The sequence below is a fragment of the Protopterus annectens genome, chromosome 6.part0 (genome assembly GCF_019279795.1).
Source record: "Protopterus annectens isolate FY-2018-M chromosome 6.part0, PAN1.0, whole genome shotgun sequence".
NCBI lineage: Eukaryota > Metazoa > Chordata > Ceratodontiformes > Protopteridae > Protopterus > Protopterus annectens.
In genome coordinates, this window is record NC_056737.1 from 550,889,414 (window position 1) to 550,912,406 (window position 22,993).

Genomic DNA, 22,993 nt, shown 5'->3' on the forward strand with positions numbered 1-22,993 from the left:
GCACGCTGGCCAATCAGCGTGCACATTTTGGGGGGGTCATGGTATAATATATATATATATATATATATATATATATATATATATATATCTAACGACATGTGAATGTATGGGTATGTATATGTGGAAATTTATTTATATGTCTATCTATCAATGTGTACATTTGTACTACAGAGAGGGGGAGGAATATATCTGTATAGTTATGGGTATTTATGCAAACATATATACCTCTAAATAGTTAGCTACATATACTGTAATGTTGACTGGTATTGCTGGATACTGTGTTTCATGTGCATATTGGCCAACCTTGTGTGCCATGTATGCTTTGCGATACCTACAACTAAATCCGTTAGTGTACATAGAGTCACACGTGACATCTATTGTTAGTACCAGGAATACATTTGTCCCATGTGGGACAACCCACACTTTGGGTATTCAACCTTCTTCTACACCCAGGGTTACATAGGTACCCCTGGCTATGTGCATGGTCTACGGCGTGTGCCACTCCTAGGAAACTTGGGTTGGAACATCATATGGGCTGGGTCTCGAGGGGGTGGGGGAGGCAATGTGTGATGGTGTGGCAGCTACAGGTTGGTAACCAGGGTAGGGATGGTGGCTGCATGTGTGCTGTGGGTGGGGGGAAGCAGAACTGTGGGTTAAGCATGTATGGGTGGGGGATGGCCTGGGTTGGATGGGCCTATACTGCTTGGCCTGCCTAGTGGGTGGGGAAGAGGGGTATGTGATGTCGACATGTGACACATAGCAGAGGGCTAATTTAATTCCCTAGTTCCATGACAGATGTACAATACTATGAACTTGGTAGTGTATTGCAGGGTGGACGTGTTTGGTTGGGTGGGGGGTATTCAAATTCATACATGACATATATTGTTTGGGACCTCTCAGGCCAATTGATGGTGTATGTGGACATATATGTTTCTGTTCCTCTACCATTGGTATCTACAGATGTCTGGCCATATATACCTCTCTGGGTATATATATTTGCTTACATATTTCTAACTATGTTGGAATATACCTATGAAGATATATATCTGTGTACATATGTCACTTGATGTGTATATGTGGACATATAGATGTTGACATATATATGTGTAGTTGTCAGCATTTGCATGTATATCTGTTCATATATTTGTGTGTGTGTGTGTGTGTGTGTATATATATATATATATATATATATATATATATATATATATATATATATATATAGATATATGTATATATTTCTTGATATTTATATATATATATATATATATATATATATATATATATATATATATATATATATATACGTGATTACATCTATAGATATGTTGTATCCATTTAGATAGTGATATATTTGCACACACATGCCCATCTAGCTGTAGGTATACATTCTTTGTACTGTTGCATGACTGGGCTGGGGTTATGTTTTTGACAACGTACAATTTCTGCATATCTGGCATAGCTTAGTGGAAAATGGTTTCATGTATGGTATGCATGGTCCTGGGTTGCGGCCTTGCAGAAGCTGTTTATTTTCTTGCTGGGCAGAACACCATTCTTTGGATACGGTGTGCTTAAGGCACTTTCAAACAGTTGTAAGCAGGTTGCACAGAGTTAAGCACTGCTAACTTCCGGTCACCCAGTTAGCTCCTTTGCTTAATCTGTGTTGGTGGTGCTTCACCCCGCACGAACGCACTTGCACACGCTTACTAGTGCTTACATATGCTTACTACTGCTTATATGTGCTTACGCCTAATTACTGCTGACTTATTCATTATGGTACTGACTCTTCACATGTACATTTAATGCAGTACTCCAGTTCACATTTAAAAGTTATTTAGTAGGTTATACAGCAATAAAATGTAAATAAATGTTCGGTGGTGCTGCGGTAGCGTTGTTGCCTCACAGTTAGACGTTGCCCATTCATTTCTCAGTTAGAGCGTCTTCTGTGTGACGACATGCGTGAATGGGCGTTCCTTCATTGAAGGTTGTGCGTTAGGCCCAGCAAGCCAGCACGTAAAACTCTACTGCCAATCATTAGCGGACCGGAGTTCCGCTGTGGCGACCCCTAACCGGGAAAAGCCGAAAGACACAACAACAACAGATTTCACATGGAAAATGGCATGTGCTGCAGTGGGACTTGAACAGGGAATGCCTGCTCATTAGCCGGATGCTCAGACCACTACACTATTGCTATGCTGCTGTGCTGCTTCATTTGGTTATATCTTCCTTGTTATCCACTTCAGCCTTTTAAGCTGCTTTAACTGTAGATAAGTGATGGGCACACCTGCACACCTATAGTTAGCTGTACTCAGAGTTTTAAAAATAAATAAAGGGGTTACTTCTTTTTATTTTTATGTCCTGTTGTTGTGATACACATTGGGGACTGTTGGTGGGGATATGCAGACACCTATGAGTGGTCTCGCTCATTTATTTACACTTTCTGCTGTTCTACTTAGAAGGGCATGTTTATTCTGAGAGCCCTGCTCTCAGACATGCCCCCTGCACTCGTACGCACTCCATGTAGGATTAGGAGTTCAGGCATCGCGCCTTTGTTACTATGCATAGCACACTGCCGTCCTCCTCCTAAACGGCTGCTTCCGTGCAGGACTAGACTAGTCCTGCATGGAAGATTAGTGAATTGGGGGGAACGTCTTGCCTGTAGCAAAGCCATACTGTTTCATAGCTAATAGAGGTAACATTTTTCCTGTTTCATTTTGGATAAGCGCCATTATAGACAGTCTGACTGATGTAATATTATTTGGATATGATGTGACCTCTCCCCACCTCTGTTGTAACTGATATCACTCCAGCCAATGGAAACTATGATTCAAAAAATGACATACTTATGTAAACAAACTGAAATATGGTCATGAATAGCCCAAAAATGTTAGCTTTAGATACTGTCAAAGAATGCAAAGGTATAATTCACTTTACTATTAATGGTTTTGTTTGTTAGTTGGGATATTTTGCAGATACATTAATGATTATGGATGTCAGCTAGGTTTAAAGATCTCGGGCCAGATTCAATAAAGTCTACAGTAACTGTACACAATATGTATTCAAGGGCATTCTTATCACATTTTTTGTGCTTTCTAGTTACTCAGAAAGATTACATAAAGTGTACATGTAGTCTACACTTTGGGGTAACCTTTATGAATCCCTGCCAACATTTAAAGCTGCAAGAATAACAGTAGGAAAACTAAAATTAGGAGGAAGAAGGTGTGAGCTATGCCTGTGTTGTCTTTTCACTCAGAGCAGTGTATGCAGACTTAGTGTAACTTGAATCTTGAGGCCTGTGTTTCTAGGGCATAGCCAAAAGGCTGAAACATGCATGTCCACAGCTAGTGGCATTTGGCTTTGTTGGCCTGACTCTGTCTATCATGACTTAAATATATACATATATATATATATATATATATATATATATATATATATATATATATATATATATATATATATATAAAATAAAAATTGTGGGAGGTAGCAAAGGAAGCAAGATTAAGCGAGGAGGGTAGAGGAAATAATGGGTCCACACAAATAAGTAAGCGATAAGTATGCATATAACATAGACAAAACTGCAAATAGAAGTGATCCCATATTCAGGGATGTGGAACACAATGGATAAAAAAGGAAGAACTAGCCCATTGTAAGTGCCAAGTAACTGAAGTTGAAAAAAGTCAAACAATGCATAATTAAGGAAGTAAAGAAAAGAGCCAATCTATAATACAAAAGAAATACTATATCAGCAGAATCTGACCACTGTACATTTACTATAGTGAAAATGACAGGAGACAGTGATTCTACTGTTACAATGATATGCCTATATGCGACCACTATGGGACATGAGTCCAGAACCCTCTACATTTACTGTGTACAAAGCAGTTCATTTACAAGTTGAGCTACAGAATTAGTGAGACAGAGAGCATCAAAGAAAACACCCTGCAGTTGATGAGTACACCTTTACAGACAGAAAAAAACAAACAGACAAGCAAAAAAGTATATAACCCTCAGGGGATACAAATCTACAACTCTCTCCAATTAGTGTATAAAACTCTCCATTTAAAGCTTGAACAAAATAAGGTTACACACTTGCAGAATTAAAGAATAAGAGGTACAACAATGACCCATCAGAAAACCATGGGACACCACTGACTCATTAGGTCATCACCACTGGGGTCAAATCTATCATACACAAGTACAGTTGGCAATTAAATTAAATTATGAGGAAGTAGTCATATCCTGAGAGTGATATCCTATGCAGTATGTGCAAAATGCCACACAGTGATGATAATCTCATGTCCACATCCCTTGCAGGCTGAGGCCAATAACTTTTTCACACATGGAACATGGTTGTCCAACTCTTTGCTAAACAATGAGCAGTGTCAGTTCTCATTGATGAACATGGGCATCAGTGGTGCTGTTCACAACCTGCCACTCACAGTACAATCAGGGAGGATAAATGATTTTGTAACTCTGAATGGCATACACAAGGTCTTATTTGTCTATTTTTTTTACCAGATTGTGTCTTTTGGCTTTTCCCGGTAAGGGGTCGCCACAGCGGAACTCCGGTCCGCTAATGATTGGTAGTGGATTGTTACGTACCGGGTTATGAGCCCTGATGCACAACCTTCAACAAAGGCATGCCCCATTCACATATGCCTCCACACAGAAGACACTCTAGCTGAGAATCGAACGGGACAACGTCTTGCTATGAGGCGACAATGCTACCGCAGCACCACCACCGCAGTAGATTAAATGTTGGAAATGGGAGTATACAAAAGAAGACTCTCATCTTTCTACTGAAAAAAACTATATTGCACAGAGTTCAGATCCTGCCAAAGGTGACTTTCAGAAGATTCCTTCAGGATAGGTATTTCATAACTCCACAAAGTTGGAGATGAGACCAACACATGTCCAGTTTTCCTGATGGTGTTCCTATCTACATGCTACTCCACAATATCAGCTTCATGGAGTCCATGAAATATTAAGTATGATGGGATGACTTGAGTCCACTAGGGATGATATCACACGATATCTGACACAACAATGGCAATAAAAGCCTCTTGAAGATACAAATTTAATAATGCTACAGCCAACCGTAACATTACTTACTGATTTCCTCACTTCTGACCAGCGGCATTCTGTGAGGTTCAAATATACATTTCTGAATCACTCCATCATCTTCCTTGCCCTTATTAGCTCATTTTAATAATGTTCCTCATTGCCACGTTATTTGAGCATTACTATACTGCACCCAACTGAGTTACTGGGCTTGGCTACATCGCTGAGATTGGTTTTCTGAATTGCAGACACCCTGTATGTGACTACGGGTTCACTATGAAATTTTGAAATTCCAAAATCTCGAGTTTCAGAATATCGAGTTCAGAAAATTGAGATCTTGGAATCTCGAAATTGTCAACACCCCCCCCCTGAAACACCACCCAACACAGTAAAAGATGTGTATGCAGGGGGGGCAAGTCTTCCTGCACCCTCCATGTGGGGGGTGCCCCCCCGCATCCCCCACAACTTTAATATACCAACTCCGAGATTACACTACATTGTGGACAAGGGAAATCTCCTGGTCCGTGCTGTATGCCGATCTCCGTTCAGCATTTTGAAGTTTTGAAACGTTGAACATATGATCTTCGATCATATGAAATTCAATGTTTTGAGCTTCAAAATTCTGAAGGGAACCCGTGAGCACTAATCATATAAATTTGCTTATTATGATGCATCAGGATTTACTAAATCCAGTCCAGGCTCCATCCCTTTCACAATATATGCATGATATGCAACTTGGAGAACTTTAAACAAAGTAAAAAAATGTTGATTATAGCTGATCAAGCTATAAAAAATGATGTCAGCATTAAAGATATAGGACAATGGTAGACAACAATTTAAACATTAGCATATATTTAGTAAGTCAGGAATGCACATTCTGTACCATATCTATTTCTAAAAAGGCATGTCTAGTCACTCTGGGGACATAACTGTTCCACCTCATGCTTCACTAACCCAGTTCATTGCTGAATATACTGCATTTTAGTAAACTTAAACAAAGACCACTTGCCTGAAAAAAGACATGAAAACATACAGTAATTTTTCTAGAATCATTATATGGAAAAGATTAACTATTCAGAAAAGTTATGGAATTTTCATTTATCTTCACTTTCTTAAATGTTTCATAGAGGTGACCTCTACCATGTCTATAAGGCAACGCCTGATACATTTCTATTTGAAAGTATATGCCTGGAATACAAATGCGAGAGGAGTTAACACCAGAGAGAGGAATGTGATATTAAAAATAAATCCAACTGAAGAAAAAGTGACAGATACAGCACACATCAAATTCTAGGAGACCAGCAGTCTATTAAATCACAGGATTTATTAAATACAAACAGAAAAAAGTACAGATTTATCCCAAACAATCACATGGATGAAAAAGCAACTTAAAGTACCTTTAAGCATAGTCCCTTGTAGCAGAAACACAACCATATAAGCAGGTATCTCTGAGCTTTTGAGCAGCACACCATCTGTTGGTTTCCTCTGGGCAGGAAGGATGTCCATGTCATTGATTGCATGAGTGTGTGTGTGTGTGTGTGTGTGTGTGTGTGTGTGTGTGTGTGTGTGTGTGTGTGTGTGTGTGTCTCCCTCTCTTTATCTTTCCAGGAGTCTCTTTAACCTGTTGCACTTCAACCATTATCACTGCTTCAGACACAAAATCCACATCCACAAAAGACCAATAATTGTGAACTGCCTGACCACCATTACCACTGCTCCAGACACAAAAATCCAAGGCCACAAAGGACCAATAACTCTGAACTGGCTGACTTCACCCTTCCTTTTTAAACACCACTGATTAGCTTTATTAACCAGCGACACTGTGAAAACTTACTCTAAATAATCCACCAAGGTACCTGCCTTTCTCAAAAGAGCAGCTCTGTTTTACAAATAGAGTTAAATTTATAAATCCTGAATTCAGAATTGTTATATACAATATCTACAACATCATTATTGATATCTAATCATAGCTTTAGCTTCACTTCATTTCGGTATGCCATTCATCAAAAAATCCCAAGATGTCACTCTGCATATACAGTGTGTGTGTGTGTGTGTGTGTGTGTGTGTGTATGTGTGTGTGTGTGTGTGTGTGTGTGTGTGTGTGTGTGTGTGTGTGTGTGTGTGTGTGTGTGTGTGTGTGTGTGTGCGTGTGTGTGTGTGTGTTATGTATGGATGTATTAGTTTGTATGTATAAACTCAGGGAAGCTCCAAAATAACTTGTCTGTGAATACTTTTATTCTTTTACAACACTTCATCAGTCCAGAATATAAATTAAAATCCCCATTTTAATATAGAGGCATGTACCCATATAACTACATAAAGGTAATTGGTGATCGTCACTCTTTTAAAAGCATATCACTACTACTAGTAAATCATACATATAGATAACATGAATGTTAATGTTTTCATTCATTTACCACACTTCAATAGACAAGAATGTAAATTATAATCTCCATTTTAATATAGCAGAATGTACCCATATAACTGCATAAAGGTAATTGTTGATTTTCAAAAGCATATCACTACTACTAGTAAAGCATACATATAGATAGCATGAATGAGAGACAGTATGAGATTGTAACATAGCTTCACTGTTCCACTGAGTGACTGTCCAACAGATGAAGTAAACATGGCACAGACAAGACAACTCTATGTTATGTTGGAAGTGATGGCCAGCTGGGGAGTGCATAGAATATAAATGAGCAATATGAAGGTTATTGCATTCAGAATATAGCACAGTATACTTGAATTTCCACGTGGGTACATCAGAACATGTCAGATTAAACATTGTTGGAGTCAGTAAAATGCCCAGATAGAATGGATAACTTCTGTTTCTGGGACTGTTTGAGCAATAAGAGACTGTTTGAGGCTGGGGCAATATGTTCTGAACCATAAGTAAAGCAAGTGGTCCATGTTTAGCAGTGAAAATCTCAGTAACACAGAATATGTGGAATACATGCATCAGACAAGGAGTGATCTGGTAACTAACTGTTTTATTATGTAAAAGGTGATGAGAAACTTTAAATCCTGTACTTGGAGCAATACTGAATGTTTCCCTGAACTTTTTCTTGTGGGTATTTATTTCAGGGAAAACACTGCCTTATGAAAGACACTTGTTTTTTGCATTTGGTTGAAAGGCACTTTTCAGAGAGACCACAGGTTTTAATGAAAACACTGAATACCTTTACCGAACTGTTGCTGCTGTTCTGGAAAGTGAAATGGACATTTACTTCATTATACGTTTTATTTATGTTGGACGGCTGCGGTGGTGCAGCAGTTAACATTGTTTCTCACAGCAAGAGGTTCTTCAGTTCAGTTGTCAGCTGGAGTGTCTTCTGTGTGGAGACTGCATGTCCTCCCCGTGGTCAGGTGAGTTTTAAAGACATCTAGGTGTGTGCGTGTGTGTGTGCGTGTGCGTGTGTGTGTGTGTGTGTGTGTGTGTGTGTGTGTGTGTGTTTGTGTGTGCACCTTCTGTGAAGGTTGGGTGCTGGGCTGGCAACTGTGAAGGTTGGGCGCTGGGCTGGCAACTTGACACCATAAAAACACCACTGCCAATCAATCTGCAGACTGGTGATCTGCTGTGGCAACCCCTAACCTGGAAAAGCCGAAAGACATTGCTTTTATATGTTTTATTTATGTTGCCATTCTCTGGGTTATTATTTTGCTGGTGTGTGGGTCAGTAATAGCTGTGGTACTGCAGTAGTCTTAACTACAGGATGGAGTGACAATCCCTCTAACTGAATAGACTATGACTGCAATTAGACTTTTGTAGATGTTACTGAAATTATGGCATACAGTGATTTTCAAGCATGCATCATGCTGCATTTGAGTTCAGCTAATTCTGACTGTCTTCACTGTTGCACACAAGAGGTTTTTTTTATAAACAAACATTTTTCTTTTGTAAATACACAATGAGTTTTATTTAATCCTACATATTGAAAACCCAACAAACTAGAGAAGGGTTTGCTGGAAGTTTAATGATGCCATTAAATTTCGTGAAGTTTTTCAGAATGCATTACATTATTTGATACTGACAAAATTACATGAAATCTGTAGCGATATAAAACTGAATGGATTAATATGCAGGATATTTACTGATGTCCAAAGAAGAGTTCTGCTTACTGTTTTTTTTTTTTTTTTTTGGACTTCCAGTTTAATTTAGAAGGAGTGGTTAGGTAAGGTTGCCCACTAAGTATTTATTATATCAGTAGCATTACAAAAGTGTGAACATAGAAGACATACAATGGTTGATCTGATGTAAGGGTATTCTGTGCAATGGACATATGAAGGTGACATTCAATTCTGCTTAAAATTGAGAGAGATGTAGTAAAGTCTATAGATGTAAAACATATGTATTAAAGTCTATAGATGTAAAACATACATTTGCAAATAAGGGAGAATTATCCCAAATATGAATAATATAGTTGTCTTAATTGCAGGTGAAAGAATGCCAGATAGGAAATTAGATACATTTTTTTAGAAAGGTGTGAAGATTCTGTGGGTATTAATTTGCAACAAAAAATAGAATATTAGTAAATGTCCCAGTAAGTTTGACATAATTAAGTAGAATTTAAAAGCATGCCCAGAGTATTAAAGTATTAAAAATAATGTTGCTAGGGCATACACAGCATAGTTTACTATCCTTATAAATAGATTTAGCTGTGTTTCCCATTACATTTTGAAAATGAAGTAGACCAATGCAGTTATGTAAGTTAGAAGTCAATGAAGTACACATAGGGAAGCCTAAAGTTTGTGTGAGATAAAAGCAAAACAAAAAAAGGGGGGGGGGTATGTCTGGATGGAGGAATATTGCGTGTGATTAGTTTTTTTCATATACACCTTCCATATATACCTTAGACATACTCTCGGGAATTAGCTAGTGCATCGGGGAGTAGAAAATACTTAAAGATAGGGGTTAGGACATTCTTAGCAATAGCCTTCCATTCATTAGTGAAGAGGAGACTCATGAGTCTTTTTTGCTACTAATGGTCTTTGTCAGATACATTTTATTTTTGAAATCACTCTACTACATGGTCAACAACTTCACACTTCAATATCAACAGATAAATGTAAATATTTTACTGATGAAACAGCTACAATAAACATTGGACTAGACTTCAGAAGACAAAACTGACCATTCAAGAAAAATATGTAAACATTTTTATGTGTATCTTTATTCATTATTTGATATCAAGGTAAGTGAATTTGACTGTAGCTACTTTTCAGCTATAATAGTCCAAAAGGCAATACAGTTGTGATAATTCAAATACTGTGTTGCAAGCTGCTATGCAGCAGTAACATAAGCATGTTGAAATTGACTTTATTAAACAACATACAGATAAATAGGTTATTATTGCTCTGTTAAAAGTAAAATATACCACAATAGAATTAAAATACTACTAGAGATTAGATGATTAAATTATTAGAAAAAAGACAAATTGGATTTATTTTAAGAGATTTTCAGCATTTTTGACATGATTCCATTTTGTAATTAGGGAGTACCTTTCTTAAATGTGAAAAAAGCTGAAATATTAGAAAAAGAGGACTGGAGTATTTAAAAGAGTGCTTTCTGGGTGGAAGTAAACAGCATGGAGAGTCAAAGATGAAAGTTTTTGTTTTAAGATTTTATTAGTTTAGAGAAACGTGAAAGAAAAATATTTTTGAAAGCAGAAATATATTAAGCAGAAAGAAAATAGTAGAATATAGTATGGGCACAAGAAAGTGAAGCTTGCTTAAATGTTTTGTTTTCTTTATCACAGTATGCTTTGTTATGTTTATGTGATGAAATGTGTTTATTTCAACAGAATGTTGAAATTATTACATTTTCTGCTATTTTTGAATCCAGTAAAGAAAAATTATTATTTTTGAAGTACTATGCAATCTTTTGTAGGACACAGTTGACATAACAGTTAAGGTCTTCTCCTCCCATACACAAGATACCATGCTGATCTACGGCCAATGCCTGTGTGGAGTTTGCATGTTCTCGCTGTGGGGTTTCTCTCACCTCCCTAAATATGCTGATGTTTCCATTTCAAACCACCCCAAGAGTGAAGTTGTGGGAAGTAGCACAGACACCAGGTGGTGCCCATTGGAGAACAATAGTATAAACCAATCATTCTGGGCATTAACTGTTTTGTGCAGTATCCTCTAGAATGTGCACCATTGTAAAGTTAATAACACAACAGTGTAAACATTGGCTATAGGTGATTTGTTCATGTTGACTAACATTAGCAAAAAATGTATAAGGGTATTTGCTGTTGAAAACTGTATTGAGGACTCTGACTACTTCAAGCTAGTCCTGGGAAGGGTTCTATGTGCCCTTATTCCCAAGTGTGTGCCCTTTAGAAAGCCTATCTACCCTGGGTCAATAGGTTACCTACCATATGATGTCCAGTTGCCCAGCTTGGGTTACCTGGTATATTTCTATTGACAGAAGGTACATCTAGTCAAACTGCTTAACATGAAATAAGCATTGCTACACTTAGTATGGGTTCACTGACAGGATGCAGCTAGGAGGAGGATAGACATCATCAATATCCAGGAGACAAGAGGGAAAGGCAGAACAGCAAAAAATACTTGGCTTGGGAGCCAGACTCTTCTACTCAGGGGGAGGATGGACTAGAAATGCAGGAATTGTTTGAGTGAAGTTGCATCAAAAGACAATGAGAGATTTTATCAGAATTAATGACAGACATAAGCCAGTGCAAGTAAAGGGCACTGTTCATAATCTCAGCCAATGTCCTACAGTAGGATTGTGATACTGAGACAAAGAGTGCATTCAGGCAGCAGGTACAGGAATTACTACATAAAGCAGGATAACAGACAATGTGGGACCTTAATGAATATATCAGGACCAACAGAACAGGATCTGAAGACTGCCTGGGTTCATATGGGTAAGACAACAGGAACAAAGAAGAAGAGACCGTTCTAGATATCTGTCTGGCAAATGGCTTGATGATGGTCAACACATGGTTCAGCCAGAGAGACAGTCAGAAGATCACATGCAGGAGTATCCAACATGCAATTCAGGTTCAAGAAAGCATGGAATTCACTGCAAGACATACTAAGATAAAAAGCACACAAGAATAGAGTATTTAAATGCACTCTATGCTGGAAAAGAAATATTTAATATGGCACCTTCGTTTTAATGAAAGCAGCAGCCCAGGTCTGAATGAACTTTCTTCTATTACATGTTTGCTTAAACTTAAAGCCTATCAATGATAAATGTGTTTATTTTTTGAAGTGTATTGACAGTTTTAGTAATGACCAATAAAAAAAAATGCTTTTCTCTAGGTGATTTTTATTTAGATGGCTCTGCGATTAGCCAGTTACTTTCTTTTATAACATTAGTCAGATGGCACATTGTAACTTAAAAAAAAACACTACTGATCATGTGACTTCATCGAGTGGATTTTCAGTACTGTCTTCACATGTGTGTGTGTGTGTGTGTGTGTGTGTGTGTGTGTGTGTGTGTGTGTGTGTGCACGCGTGTGTGTGTGTGTGTGTGTGTGTGTGTGTGTGTGTGTGTGTGTGTGTGTGTGTGTGTGTTTTATCTGTGTAATGACAAAAGCGCTTATCTGTTTATACTTTATATTAAACTCGGTGTATCTTGCAGTGGCTTCCATGTTTTCTTGGATTTTTAAATGTTTGTCTTTTTGTTTCTTTTACAGTTTTGTGCAGTTTTGTGTTTGATAGGTGCAGGTGGTCTTAACAGTTCACAGTCATTGTTTACTGAACCAGATGTTGAAGAACTAAACTGCTCGATGGGTTACTGGTACAACAATTATCTCAAAGACTTGATTCTCTGCAATTTCCAAATGTTTGTGAGACCATGAGTAGAAGAGGGCCAGTTTGAGTCTATCCTCTTTTTAGCACTGTAAGACTGAAAACAACACCAGTTCCTGCTACAAATGGAGGTCATGACAATGAAAACAGTAATGTATCACTTGTTTTTCATTGCAATAATAACCATGCATTCCCTAGAATTGAAGAATGACTTCATAAGAAGCTAGACTTTGCAGTTCATGATGCACAGAGTGACAATAGCAGCCTCATGGAATGGTTGGATGCCTTTGAGTATAGGCTGCTAAAAATTCATAACCTACAGTTAGAAAATACATATTTGATGGGGTCTGTCAAAACGCATAAAGTCCCAAAAGGACTGAGGATCTGGAACCCCCCCCCCCCCATGGTCTAGTAAACAACTCACTACTGCATAAAGAACCGCTTCAGTTGTTTGATAAGCATTGTTGTGAATTTGTGGAACTTATTGTTAAACATAATACTAAATTTACTGAAGAATTGGTAGAAGAGATCAGTGTGTTGGATAGAAAATGTATTGAAAACACTAACTTTGAACATTATAAGGTTCAGCATTCTTGTATTTTTCACACCACTGATGTACAAATAGAAAAAATAACAAAATATGAGAAAACATGAAAGGGATAGACTATTTTATATGCATAATAAGGCCTATCCCATCCCACCCCCTTCTCAAGAGTTGGGCAACAACATATCCCACAATAATGTTCAACAAAATGAAGGGGAAACAACATTTTGATTTTAACAACAGGAAGCAGCAACAGCAAGGCTGATTTTGGGGGACTCCCCTTTGATTTTTTTCTCCCTTCCAACATTCTGAGAAGTTGAATTGCAAGCCCAGAGGGGACAATGGCCAGCACAACATTACCCCCAGCCTCCACAGGACTCAGGGTCAAGATGGTAAACAATGGCCAAGAAGAGGCCAAACTGGAAAAGATGAATTGTGCCACAACCTTTTTGGATACTACGGAACCTTGCCAGGTTGTTACTAATCAAACAAGTGCCTTTCATATTTTTAACCTTAGTTTCTGTCCTGTAGTACAAGCACATACAAGCTTGTTTTCAAAAGGTTTTACCTTTGTAGTGGTTAAAAGGTCAAACCTAGTTCAAGTGCTAATAGGCTTGAAAATGTTTTTGCTTAAATTAAATCTTACTCTATTGTTTGTCAATAATGATGTACAAAATCCAGGTTTAAAACTTTCCAGCATATGTAACGTAGCCTCCCATCCCTTGTTAAGTGTGTTTGAAAAAGTGTGTGTGTTAGATCTGAGAGCTTGTTTCAATGAGAAAACAGCTTTTGTAGGTTCTAATATTACAAGGAGGAATTAGCTTTGTTTGAATTCTTGAAATCCTCTCACATTAGGATCATGAAACCAGACAAGGGTGTAGAGATTGTACTTATGGACAATTTTGTTTATGCAGACAAGATGTACAGCATTTTGTTTGAAGACACTTATAGACTAATTTCACAAAATGAGTTAAATACTGCATATGATAAAATGTATGCAGCATTGAATGACATGCTAACACAAGGGCAGATCACTATTTAAGAATGCAATTTTTGTTTTTGAAAGACCCCAGGTACTCAGAATATCTGGGGTACCATCAATTCATAAAGACAAGGAAAATCCACCAATCGGTCCAATTGTGGATGCTAGATGCTCCATCACTTCCCCTTTGGCAAAATACAAGGATTTTTTATGGTAAAGGCATAGTGCAAAATGTTCAATATGTGAGTAAGGACTCGGGATTTTTTTAAGTAAGTGTGATAATAGTTCAAGGAAGGTCTTTTGTTTTTAACCATTGATGTGAAAGATTTGTTTACTCTGATTTCACACACCACTGGGGTCCAGTGGTTTACAGAATTTCTTTGCAACAATAGTGCTTTACCCCAAGATAGGATTATCCTGCTTGTTGAGCTTTTAGAATTGGTAATACGGAATAATTACACGTATTTTGAAAATATTTTTTTCTTCTTCAGGGAGAAAGGGGTAGCTATGGGATCCACATGTGGGTCCCTATATGCCAATGCAGTTATGATAGAATGGGAAAACAAGTTTGTCCTGAACAGTATGTATAAGGAATCATGGTGCCTCTGTACGAGGCACCTGGATGATATCTTTATTGCATGGAAGGATGACATCGGTAATATTCCCCTGTTCCTAGAATATTTAAACACCACTTAATTCTTGAAGTTTACTCATGACATAGGTGATGATAAAATTTATTAACTGGATGTAAAACTGGTAAAGTATTATAACAGCAGGAAGATTATTTCTAAAATTTATAGGAAACCGAATTGCTGTAATTCTTTTTGGCACTATTCCAGCTCACATCTTGTAGCAGAGAAAAAAAAGCTGTAGTAAAACACCAGTTTGTTAGAGTAGCATGTATGGTTTCAGTATTTTCTGACTTTCTGGATGAGTTTAACTACTTAAAAGAAATGTTTTAAAAAGGGGATATCCAGAAAGTGTTATTGACTGCTCTATAAATAAAGTTGTGATGAAAAGGGGCAACAACTACTTCACCCTTATTCTTAATATGAAGATTTTAGGACACAAGTGGGCATTATAACTGGTGGTTTACACCTTCCCTTGAACATGAGTGAGGAACCAAACTACAAGGCTAGTTTTATCACTACTTTTACTGTAGACCACAACTACATCAAGTGGGTCTTGAATAAAAACTGGAGTATTTTTAATGAAAATAAAGATGTCAAGGAAAACCTAGCAACAGACCCTTAGTTATTTACAGAAAGGGACTTAGTTTTAAGAATATTTGTAAATTCACCATCAAGGAAAAGAATCAGAGATACACTTATGGTATGCTTCAATGTGGTAATTGCACATGCTACAGAAACATTTATTGTGGTAACACCTTTGCAGTAAAGGGATAATGCCTTAAAGTCATGGGTATGTACAACTGTATGTCAAAAAGCATCATTTGCTTAGCCCTATATCAAGTCTGCAAAAGTTTCTAAGTTGAAAAGACTGAGCACATTTTAAATGACAGAATTTACAAACATTTATATGCAATACAGAACAAAAGCAACACTAATGCATTGTCTAAGCACGGAAAATTAATTTAAATTCACAGCGCTTAAATAGGTAGAACTGAACCACATGGGAGAACTCTTGAGGGTTGCTGCCACAACAGAAAGAGTTAATGCGGCAGCTTCATTTTAATGCAAGCAGTAGCCCAGGTCTGAATGAACTTTCTTCTATTACTTGTTTGCATAAACTTAAAGCCTATCAATGATAATGCTTTTTATTTAGATGGCTCTGGGATTAGGAAGTTTTAGTTTCTTTGATAACATTAGTCAAATGGCACATTGTAACTATAAGAAAGCAGCTATTGATCATGTGACTCAATAAAGTAGATTTTAAATACTCTGTTCTTGTGTGTGTGTGTGTGTGTGTGTGTGTGTGTTTATCTGAAGAAGTATTTTTACTGTGTAAAGATGAAAGTGCTTATCTGTTTATACTTTATATTAAACTTGATATGTCTTGCAGTGGCTTCCATGCTTTTTTGGATTTTTAAAAGTTTGGTTTATGTTTCTTTTCCAAGTTTATTCAATTCAGGCTGACTTCCTTCTATTAAGGAAGGAAGATTGAGGTAGAATCAGCAATTGCAATGTCATCTCCAGTGAAACAGTTGGCCCACAGAATTCGAATTGGCTGCCACAGTCAGATGCAAGTGGTCAGAGAAGGTGCTAAGGTCAACGGAGACTAAGTCAAAGACTCAGAAATTGACTGGACAGAAACCGCAAGACTTCAAGGAAATGCACAGGCTGTACTACCTTGGGAAGAAGAGGAAATATGTGGAGATGAAGAAGAATGACAGTGATGGGTCCTCAATCATGTACAGCAGTTCTTTCTCACTTTAAGCACAAATCCAGTTGACAATGGGAGACTGAATAGGTTCAGTAGCTAGTCTATATGGTGTCCAAAGAGCTAATGATTTTAGTCTTAAATAGAGATAGTCCTTAGGACTAGATCTAAAGTGATCTAAGGGGGGACTGGGTATACTAATACATGTGGAAAAGTTAAATTTATTTTCTAATATGTTGGCTATGTTTTCTGGGCAGTGGGCATGTGCTCTTATGATACATTAGTTCAGTCCATAGCTGAATATTGCTTCTAAGGTTTTTAATATATTTGAAAAATGCCTTGTGGTGGCTCTTAACATAGGTGGCAATATTCAGTTCAGGCCTCTGGTGGATTTGATTTTTCTTTTGAATTCTTTGCTAATCATTTTAAGTTCACATTTATAAGATGGAGTATTATCTTTTTTCCTGTAGATAATGCATGTATTCCTCTCATTGTATACTTTATTTACATTAGAGTTCCACTGTAAGTAGACATATATTGCATGGGTAACTTATTTGTTTGCAGTTAAAAGTATTCTGTAGAGTCTCTTTGCTCCTTTACCTGTTTAAAAACTTTCATTTTGTGGCTCACTGCTGTCATAAAGATTTCTGTAGTGTTTACTGCCTAAAGAGTGTAGGCTAATAGCTTTAGTATTGGTCCCCACCCTTCCTCCCTGTTGGTGTCTTGTTGTTATATTTGGTGGCTTTGCAGTTTCCCGCCCCTACTGTAAATTTGATCTGGGACACTCCTCCCAGTCTGTCATTAGCTCATTCTACCTAATACAGAGAGAACATCTGAGAAGGCCTTCTGTTCCTCCTTTCTCCCTTAATTAAAAAAAAAAAAAATGTGCCTGAATCTTCTTGTGTTCTGGCTGTGCTTCTCAAACATTTTGGAAATATAGAGTATATTTTAGTGCATTTATTATAACTGTATTTGCCTTAATATTGCTACAACTCAAGTGCTCTAAGTTGCACGGCATCTGAATTATGTGTTTTAGCTGCTTTTCTGTATATATAGACTTCTCTGTATATGTAGACTAGCTACTTATTCTGCTGTATTACTGCCTCTTAATTCGTTTTTCAGTTGTGCACTTGTCTTGCTTCATTTAAAAAGATTTAAATTGTTAATTTTGTAGAGTTTTAATTGCATTTACTGTTTAGGACTACACACTCAAGTGCATTAGCCTTTTCTGTGTTTATTTACTGTATTATTGTATTGTTTAGCCTGTTTTAACCAAAAAAAAAAAAAAAAACTATTTTGTTTGCTAGTTTCCCAACTTTCCTAGCCAGTCCAGATCCCAAGCTTTGCTTGTCTCAGGATTTTATTTTCTGTGTTCAGAGCTATCCAGACCTTGCTGTAATAGAGGGAAGTCCTACTGCTTACCAGTGGGAGTGATGAGCATTGTACTGCCTATCTAACACTAGAGTAGTGGTTTCCAGCTCTGAAATTGTAATTTTATTAGCCTTTTTGGGCTGATTTCTATCCCTTTTAACTTTCTCGCTTAAAAACGTGTGTGTTTGCGCATTTTTCGCATCGTGCAGCACTGCGGGGTTACAGTTAAACTATTCCAGGTGCCAGAAAGTCTGCTGTTCAAATTTTCCCTTAGAACTAGCTGGTTTCTCAGTCATAGCACTAAAATCTGAACCCCTGTGACTAGCACTTGCTCTAGAACCTGCTGGAAAGCACTAGGAAGCCTGAAACTGATGCAAGCACTCAACTCTCCTTGTCAATAAGGAGAAATTAATCATAGGCACTAAACAGCCTGTAATTGCAAAGTATCTTGCAAAGGTAAGGGAAAAACAGCTCTTGTACTTTAAAAAAAAAGCACCTAAACAGCCATGTCCAAGGGTCAGCTTCCAGTGATTTCTCCTGTCCACCTGGTGAGTCTGGGAATACTGGGGAAATGCGGCCGTGGCCTCATGTACACAGACAACCCTCTCCTCCTACCACCCGACACTATAACCTGTGAGAGATGCACTTACATAGCCAAACTGGAAGCAAAACTCCCTCCGGCCAAGATTGTGCTAGACAGTCAAGAGGAGAAGGTTAACACCTGCACTACACCTCAAGCAACTCATAGCCCTTCAGAACCCACACCATCAACACCCACACATAGCAACACTAAACCCACATATGCGGAGGCCCTTAACATTAACCTGAGCAAAATGACACATGGCTCACAACACCAGTGTGCCACCCAACAACAGCCCTATGGCAAGACAATGTACCCAACACTTTAGTGATAGGTGACTCTATAGTCAGGCACACTGATGTCACACTTACCAGGCTGAACAAGGAGAAAATTACAGTCAGTTGCCAGGATCCGCCACATATTGCATGCACAAAAGTCACTCAACAAGTACAAATATGACTCTGTCATTGTCCATGTTGGAATGAATGACTTGAGACGTACCTTTCTGGACTACATGAAAAGAGACGTGGAAGAGCTCTCGGATGATGTGGCCCAGGCAGGTATGACTCTATCCCTGAGTAGCATCCTGCCTTCGCCCAGAATGATACCACAGTATAAGGGCAAAATGATTGACTTCAACAATTGGCTAAGCTTCTGGTGTCAGTCAAAGGGATCCAGTATCTGTCTGCCTGGGAGACATGATCGACAAACCATGATGCTTTGCCAGAGATGGTCTGCACCTGTCACTCCTGGGATTCAGGTTACAGGCTAAAGCTCTTGACACCCCTATAGTGACTTTTTTAGGCAAGGTTCAAAGGACAAAACCACCACCATAACAGATACAAGCATGCAAAATCTGAAGGTAATGTTACTCAATGCTAGATGTCTAAACCTCAAAAGGCACACTCTTGAGGCACTCCTAAAAATGGAGTGCAGTGACAGAGACCTGGTTCAAGGCTCCAGAGAGCACACCTGCAATGCCAAGCTACAAATCTTACCACACCTTTCGGCCACAAAACCAAGACAAAAATACTAAAGGTGGAGGAGTGTCCATATTCACCAAGGATATTCACACCTGCAGGCTATTTGCCGAACACAATGCATCTGAAATTCTCCAGGTGCAACTAACACGAGGTAAGACTGCAATCCAAATTGTAGCTTGCTACAGATCCCCCACCATGCTGCAAGATTCTCACTACACCTTTCTAAACATACTGGAAAATATTAAGATACAACCAAACACCCTAATACTGGGTGATTTCAACTACCCTGCCATTAAATGGGAAAACTACTCGGGTACCAACTTCTTTTCCCAACGGTTCTTGGAATTCATAAATTCCAATGCCCTGGATCAACTAATTCATTGTCCCACCAGAGGCTCCAATATCCTAGACCTGGTCATTACCAACATAGGAGATAGATGCTTCACACCAGTGGTCACCCCTTCATTGGTTAAGTCTGACCATAAACAAATCACCCTTGACATTCACATCCCACCCCCCCCCCCCAGTAAGGAAACCTCCTTAAAAAAACTTCTCCAAAGCCAACTTCACACTACTGAAGTCAGAAGTGACAAACTTCATGACACCCATGCAGATGGGATATGAAAGTTCGACTGCTGAATCCTGCACTAAGGCACTGTACGAGCACATCCACTCGTGCATGAATCGTGTTATTCCAGATAGAACCAAAATGCTCTCCTCCAAAAAAAGGAAGCCAATCTGGTGGTCCCCTGCTATAAACAAACTATACAACAGAAGGAAGAAACTGTTGCACAAAAGAGGAAAATCCCAGGAAGCAAAAAACTCCCTCACCAGCCTCAGTAAGAAGCTGAGATCCCTCATAAAATCCTTTGCCAAAGATTCCAAAGACAAACACAAGACATTCTATAGTTATGTCAAGAATCTAAATGGCAATGCTCAGATCTGCTCTGAGCTAAAACAGAATGGCATTAAATATACTGATCCCAATGATATTGCCAATATCCTGGCAGATCGATTTAGTGCAAACTTCACCCCCCCTCTCACCCCCTAAATGGCCCATCTCAATACCAAAAGATTGCCAAATTCCAGTAATCACGGCCACACAGGTAGAAACTGCACTCTCCAAAGCTAGGAATACAGCATCCATGGGACCAGATGACATTCCAGGCTGTGTACTACATGAACTACAAAATGAACTGGCACCTCACCTAAGTGTCATGTTTAATCATAGCCTCACCTCAGGCTTTGTGCCCACTGAGTGGCACAGAGCTACAGTTATCCCACTCCACAAGGGTGATCCACCTTGGATCCCAGGAACTACCGTCTCATCAATCTGACTAGTCTGATCTGCAAGGGCATGAAACGCATTATCACGGAACTTATAAACATAGACATTGGCAACCTTCAAACTCTGGACCCTACCTAGTTTGGGTTTGTGAAGGGCCGATCTTGTCTCCTGAACCTGATTGACTTCTTTGAATCAGTCTCCAGAGCTGTGGATGAGGGTAAGGCAGTCCACACAGCCTATCTGGACTTCTCCAAGGCCCTTGACACCATCCCCCACTCTGAAATCATAGATAAACTTACTAAGCTGGGCATAAATCCCTACATCACTCGATGGGTTGCCAACTGGCTTACTGACAGAAACCAGACTGTAAAATAGCCGAAAACAGCTCCAGACAAGTGACAAGTGGAGTACCTCAGTGTTCAGTCCTGGGACCACTCTTGTTTGGCATCTGCTTTTCTGAAGTACAGGCCAACACTAAGGGACTCTGGCAAACAAAGTTCGCAGATGACTGCAAACTGGGAGCCATTATTGAATCCCCACATTATGTGGATATTCTACAAAAGGGCCTTACAGAAACAGATGCCTGATGCCAGACTCATGGGCTCAGGCTTAATGCCAAGAAATGTATAGTTATCCCCTTTGGAAAAAAACATGTATCCATAAATTACCACATAGGTGGCAGTACAATAAACATCAAAAGTGTGATGAGAGACTTAGGGACACAGGTGGGCAGTGGTCTCACCTTTGATAACCACATTGCCACAACAGTCAGGAAATCCTTCTATGTGGCGCACCTCATCACTAAGGGCTTTTCATCCAGAAAAAAAGGAGGTCATTGTCCCACTGTACTCATCCCTCATTAGACCCATTATAGAGTATAACGCCCCATTTGGTATGTACCTCATAAGACATCTGCAACAGCTGTAAAGGCCACAGAAATAGCTCACTAAAAGAATCACAGGCCTAAAGCAGATGTCATATGCTGACCTTCTAAAAAACTCTAGCTATACTCTGGCATATTGTCTACTCAGAGGCGATCTCTGCTTAACATACAAGGCCATGTTAAACCCTGAGTTGCTGGACATGCTCCACTTAAAGAAATCCCAATCCCTCAGAGCCACACGCTCTAGGGATCTAATCCTCATCATCACAATGAACAAAACATGCTGGAGGGATAGGTTCCTGACCCAGAGACTCTCCATACTCTGGAATAGACTGCCCATACATGTCAAGCAGAGCACTTCTTGGCCCTCTTCAAAAGGAACCTTGATGATTGAATGGGAGATACAAAATTCACCCCAGGGATCATGTCAGTCACCCTGCGAGACAGGGGTCCAGGGAAGTAAATATTGTGGGAAGAAATATCCAGGGAATTGTTATGGCAAGGCTTGTATAGGCCCTAGGGCCAATAGTCTAGTACCAGCCTATGAAACTATGAACCTATAATGCATGCATTTAAGTAAGCACAGAAACTGTCTGCAAATGTAGTAGTGTGTAAGATGGGGTCCTTGAGAGAAGAGGATGCATACACTTCTTCAGGTCATCAGATACCTGAAGTAGACTTGCCTTAGAATACTTTCTTATGACAGAAGGATTTAATGGTAGGTCAGGTTTTATACTCTCAGTGATTATGACTGGAAAGGTGAACAGATTCGACCAAAGACAAGGCAACTACAGATGTAGTGCATAGTTATGTTAGATTGTACAAGAAGAAATCCAATGTTTTTGGCCCTCTAGTTGGGGCATGAACTAATTGCTCTAAGAGGCTAGTATTTATGAAATCTATCTATGAAGTATTGTGCACATTAAGAAACAAAAGGGACACTAAAAACTAACAGAAAAGAAGAAACAGACAACCAATGCACACCAAAGTCCCAAATAATTCTTTAATATATAAAGTAAAACAACTGAGCACATTCATTCTGAATTTACAATGAACTTCATCACAGTAAACCCCCAGTATAAAAGGAATACTTCATAATAACTTAACTAATAATTAATTGAATCAAAAAAACTAATCAAAACTGACTCAACACCACATTTATACTTACAATTATGATAG